Genomic DNA, 6359 nt, shown 5'->3' with positions numbered 1-6359 from the left:
CAATATTTATCTATACAATAAAACGGTGTTTCTCCTTATAGTAAAGCTTTCTTTTATGTCTTCCTGTAAAGTTTTAAAATTTCTTACAAATAAGAAATTGTAATTTTTTTTTTTTTTTTTTTTTTGGTAGGAACCATTTGCCCAGCCTGATTTTTCCTTTCCCGATAAGTGGACTTGGGGAATGAAACTGCCTGACTCACAGGGCTGGGGAATGCGCTACCAGCAGGATGCCAGGCCCCAGGGACTTCCCTGGCAGGGTGACTGGGGCTGCGGTGATGTCTGGAGGCCCTCTGCTCCGCATCACCCAACCCAGAGCTCTTCCTCAGTCTCCTAGGAGGGCTTTGGCCTTGGCTGATGGTGCTTCCTAGGCGACCATCCCCACCCTTCTCCCCGAGGGGCTCTAGCCACGAAACATTGAAGAGACACTGCTGAGGACAGTCTCGCTGTGAGGCCTCTGCAGAGAACCAAATGCTCATCTATGAGCTCTCTTGTGGGACAGGTGACAAGCTGGGTGACTGTACGTTTCGTGGCCAGTTCCCTAGCCTGATGGGAGGGGCCTGTGCCAGGGTCCAGTCTGTTTAGTGGAGTAGGTTGTAGGAAGAGAGACCTTTCCTTGGCAGGGTCTGAGAAGATGGAGCACGAGTATCCTGCCATGCCTCCATTTCCTCCAACCCTTCCTGATGGGCCCCTGCTCCTCACCCTTCAATGGACTCCTGTCCAGGCCTGAACTGTGGGAGTGGTGGGGAGACCCGAGGCACAGCCCAGGTCTGGACCCTCCTCCCTGGGTGTGGGCCTGTCATGCAGGGACTCAGCTCCCACTCCCTGCACAAGAACGCAGGATATGGTGAGGCCAAAAAGGAACACCCACGGAGCCACAGATAGGGGAGTCATACTGCTATGGTCTCGCTGGCAGCTGGGTTGGAGACACAGGAAGCAGGAGCCACAGGATCTGCAACCCGCTGTCCACTTCTCTCTGCCAACCAACCTCACTTGCTAACTGCAATCAGCTCTTGCTAGCTCAGCCACCATCTTCTTACTAGGCCCCATTTGCTGCTAGTGTAGCCACAGACAGTTATATTAGTGGCCAATGGCTCACTGGTTACAGCTGATGGCCAACTAGCCACAGCTGATGGCCATCCAATCACAGTTGATGGCCATTTACTACCCGAGGGAGCACCTTTCCATGTGAGGGCGAGAGCCTGGAAACTGCACTCCTGGCTCTGTCTCCACAGGCTCCTTGCCTGTGAAATGGGCACAATAACCCTTCTGAGGTTCTGAGAACTCTGGGCTGGCCACACATTGGGCACTTTGGGAAGGGGGCCGCTCTGATCTCATCAGCCCTGGGTGCTGCTCCCCGGTGTCTCCGTGTCGGCAGTGAAGATGGCTGTCAGGACCACGTGAGCCCCAGGTCCACCCCGAGGTCACCTTGACTGTGCCCTACGCCGCCTCCATGTGGGTCTGAAACGGTGATCTAGTGACACCCAGGGAAGGAATAAGACCTTTAGAAACACGGAACTGCAAAGAGATATGGGGCCGTCTCCTCTTGGGTAAGTCAACATAAAATGAGCTACGCCAGCGAGGGGAGATCACAGGCAGTGACTGTTGGTGTACAAAGTGCTGTGTGGTGTCCTGCTTTACACTCTGCCTGGGACCTCTGTCGGGGGGCTCCCAGCAGCCCTGCTCAGAGCCCAGAGCTGGGAGACCTGGGAGGCAGGTCTGGGCTGTTTCAGAGGCTTGGCCAGGGGCCCTGCAGCCTGCAGAGAGGCTGGGAGGCAGGCCCTTGGGGGGCTGTGGCAGTGTCCCGTGGTTCGCCACTTCACATTTATAGCTACAGTGCTTCTCAGTTTACTGTCCCTGCGGTGGGAGGCCTGGCTCTCTGGAAACCACAGCTGTGGTTAGTTGGGTGCCTGCCTGAGTGCTGAGCTGTGAGAGGGAGGCTCAGAAGTTTCCCCGGACGCTGAAGCCCAGCCCCCACCTCGGGCTTGCCCTGGTCTCTTCCTAGAATCTGGTTCCAGGCTAGAGGGAGCTGCCAGGATATGGAGGGTCCCCTGGCGCCCCTCTGCCTGTTGGCCTTGCCAAACAGCGGGCGCTCCTTTAGGCCCCAGTGGACTCTGGGACAAGGGAGCTGATGGAGGAGGGGAGGATGAGCTGTGAAACTAGAGAAGGGGCTCACTAACCAGGGCTGGGTTGCCTGGAGCTTGATACTTGGTGAGCACACAGGAAGCATGGAGCTGCTGCTCTCCACTCCGAATTCCTTACTCTGCGGGGTTTCACACATAGTCCCACTGCCAGAGTGGCTGGCCTTGTGCTTCCCCTGCCTCATGGAGTGGTGCTCGGCAGACAGAGCAGCAGGTGTGTCTCCATTTAGCCAGGGGGGGCAGTGAGGCTGGGAGAGGTTAGGGAGCTGAAGCCAGCACCAGGACCGCGTGCCTGACTCCAAAGCCCCATTCTGTTCACTGCACCATGGGGACCCCAAGTTTTGTCTGAACTAGGGAGCAGGGTCCTACTGGCTTGACAGAGACCTGGGAGGAGCAGGGCCTGGCTCCTGTGCACCCGGTGCCAATCTGCCCTGCTCTGGCTCAGCGAAGGGGTCATCCAGTCACTGACTGACTCCCTGCCCTGCCTTCCCCAACCTGGGCCCAAGGGCCCTGACTCTGACCTGCTCTTTGGAAACTCTGGGATTAGAAGGGCAGGTCAGGGAGGGAGGGAGTCTGGGGCCAGGCAGGAGACAGGCCTCTGGGGCATCTGGAAACTCACACCCTGCAATCAAGGGAAACCCCAGAGAGCAAACAGGGCAGGGGATGGGAGCAGGTAGGGCCATGATTACCGGGTGGGGTGTGGAGGGGACACGTGGGAGGGCAGGGCCCACCTTGGGAAGGTGAGGTGGGAGGGCAGCTACCTAAAAATGGAGCTGATTTTCATATAAATAGAACACCTATTGGGTGTGTTCCTTTTTCAAAGTTAGGATTTATTTCAGTGTTCCCTTCCTCAGCAAACACTCCTGGCATGCCAGCCTGTGGTGGTTTCAGCTTAGTGACCAGGGCAACTGGCTGGTTCTGGGCACGGGTGCCCTTGGTCTGGGTTTCTGAAGCCAAGAGCAATTCAATTCTACAGTTACTGACTGCAGCTGGATGTTTGGTCTGCGCTGACAGATGGGGTCCCGGGGAAGAATCTGGTCCTGTCCTGCCCTCCAGGGTATAAATAATCCTCCTACAGATTGTTCGGAGGGGACAGGGTTAACTCAGTCTGGGTCAATCAGGAAAGGCTCCCAGGGTCTATTGTAAGCAGAGTTTCCAAGGATGAATACAACTTTTCCAGAGTCTCCCTTTTTCTTGGAACAAACAGTTAAGGACCTATTGTGTTTTCCCGAAAACAAGACCTAGCGGGACCATCAGCTCTAATGTGTCTTTTAGAGCAAAAATTAATATAAGACCCAGTATTATGTTATTATTATATTATATTATATAAGAGCAGGTGTTATATAAGACCCGGTCTTATAGTAAAATAAGACCGGGTATTTTATATTATATTATATTACATTATATTATATTATATTATTATATTATATTATACTATACTATATTATACAAGACCAGTCTTATATTAATTTTTGCTCCAAAAGACGCATTAGAGCTGATTGTCCGGCTAGGTCTTATTTTCGGGGAAACATGGTAAGTGCCAGGTGTCAAACTAGTAACAGAGAGACAGGACATAGGTCCTGAGAAGTTTAGTAGGAGAGTCATGTGAATGGTGAAAACGTCTTAAATGTTAAAATAGAAGTGTGTGCAAGCTGCATCAGAGGCCAGAGGAGGGAACCATCCATTCTTTGTGGGGACATGAGATCAAGGGTCTGCACGGGAAGCTGGCTGGTTTGTCCTGGGGAGTTGAAGCAGTGGGGTTGCGCTGATAGGTACTGGGATTGGGCTTTCATAGGCCCAAGTGCTTAGCAAGTTGCCCATGGGCATGGGCCCACCAAGCAGACGCCAGAAGTGGGACTGGTGGTTTTAGGCCAGTTGTCTGTGGGTGAGCTGTGTGCCCTGCGCACCTTTGGACAAGTGGGTTCTAGCTCCCACTCCTTCATGTATGAACTGGGTGGCCTTGAACCCCATATTCACCTCGCCGAGCTCCATTTGCTCACGCCTGAAGTGGAAATCATGATAACACGAGTCACACCTTCTTGGCAGCGTGATAAGAGTAAAGGAGAGGAAGTATGTGAAGGGTCTCCTGCATTTTATTGATAAATGGGAGCTGTTCTGTCTTCCCTGTGGGGCTCTCAGGTGGCAGCATGAGGTGTGGGAGAGCCACGTGGAGGAAGGGGAAGTGGAGCTCCAGAGCTGTGAGCAGGGGCCCAATCCCACTCTTGCTCTGGCAGGGGCATCTTTGTGGGACTGATAGGTGGTGTTCTCTGGTGGATCCCAGCACAGGGAAGGGTGCAGCCCAGTGTCCACCGGGGTGGGGAGCAGGGGGCTACATTGCCCGGGCCTGGTTAGTCACGGGGGCCGTCTGTGCAAGCCTGGCTCCTTTGTGCTCCTTTGTCTTTTACTCCTCTTTTCTGGATGAGGCCCCTTTGGGCAATGCCAGCCTGTCTGTGACAACTACGCCCAACAGCCAGGGCTTGGCCCACCTGACTCCAGGATGCCGGTTAGTTGGGGAGAGCAACATTCATGCGTCTTCTGAGTGCAGAGGCTCTGAGTGGGCCTGATGGAGGGAGTCTGGCCTGCTCTGAGGATGACGTTCCCCTCAGCTCTCCAGGCCCCAGGCTCAGGAGGGCAAAGTGGTAGCACCCTAATCGCTCACAAGCATCAGTGGTCTTCTCGAAAGCCCAGTGCTGACTTGGTCTTCATGCAGGCTGCCCGGGGAGGGGCTCCAACAAGACGGGCCTTGTGAAAGGCCTGTTACCTGCCAGTGCTCGGCATCCAAAATAGAATCTTGAGCAGCAGCAAGGCCTTTAATTCAATGTGTCCCAGCAGCAGGTCGGTGTGGGGATAACTATGATCTGACCGGTCTTGAGCTATAATTACGGAGTCAGAATAAAAAATTACAGGCATTGTGTGGGCTTGTTTTAAATATAACGTAATCCATACTGTCCTCTCTCTTATTTGCTGGATTTGAGGTGGAGTCTTTGGCAGTTGGCAGGAGTTTGGCCTGACGTGTAGCAGATAAAAATGACCCTTGGCCCAGGGAAAAGGACACGGTGGGAGGCCTCCCCAGACCCCTAATGTTCCCGGCTGCCCACAGCCCACAACCACACACACACACACAACCACACACACACAACCACACACACACACAACCACACACACACACAACCACGCACACACACACAACCACACACACACACAACCACACACACACACACAACCACACACACATACACAAACCACACACACACAGCCACACATACACACAACCACACACATACACAAACACACACACACACAACCACACACACACACAACCACACACACACACAACCACACACACACACAACCACACACACGCATGCGCCTGCATCTGTGCAATTCTCTTCATTGTTCACATTATCTGCATGTCTCATCTCCCCGACTGGTCTCCCTGTCTCCAGCCTCCCCATTACAAGTCCACCAGAAACATCTTTGTATCAACACAGTCTTGGCACTTAAAGACCCATTCATGATGCCCTTCTGTCTATAGAAGGTAAATCCAAACTCCAAGTTCCTTCGTGCCAGGCCCCCGGACCACCTTTCACATCCTGTCTGGGAACAGCAGCTATAAGACAGAGGTGAAGGACAAAGGCCCTGAGGTCTGACTGCGTGCGATCAAACTCAGGCCCCTCGTCCTGCGAGCTGAGTGTGGGCCTGGGCAGGTTACCCCATCTGTGTGCTGTAGCTCCTCCACTGCTGTCCATCGTAAGGATGGAATGAGGTGGCATACTCTTAGAGTGACTCTAGGCATGTCCCTTTTCCTCACCAAGTCTCAGTTTACCTATTAGAAGGAAGCAATAGACTCATTGCTTTAAATCAGTAAATGTTTTTTTAAATGATATATTTTTGCTGTAGTTGGGTGTGGTCAGATGGGCATGCGTTAGTTCAACCTCCCAGAAAGCAAAACAGAAAATGCATATATAAAGTCTTAAAACATGTTTATACCCTATGAATAGGAATATAACCCAAGGGAAAAAAATCAAATTGTGGACAAAGATTGATATTGAAAAAATATTTACTTTTGTGTGTTTTTATGCTCTTGAAAAATTGAAAACATAAATGCCCAGCATTTGGGGAACAGGAAGTGTTTACATTGTGTCCATTCAAAACACTCTCATGTCATCGTTAAAAGGGATGATGAAGAACATTTCATTATGTTGAAAATGCTTATAATCT

Source organism: Rhinolophus hipposideros, assembly GCF_964194185.1.
Source record: "Rhinolophus hipposideros genome assembly, chromosome: 20".
NCBI lineage: Eukaryota > Metazoa > Chordata > Mammalia > Chiroptera > Rhinolophidae > Rhinolophus > Rhinolophus hipposideros.
Note: the sequence above shows the minus strand (reverse complement) of the source record.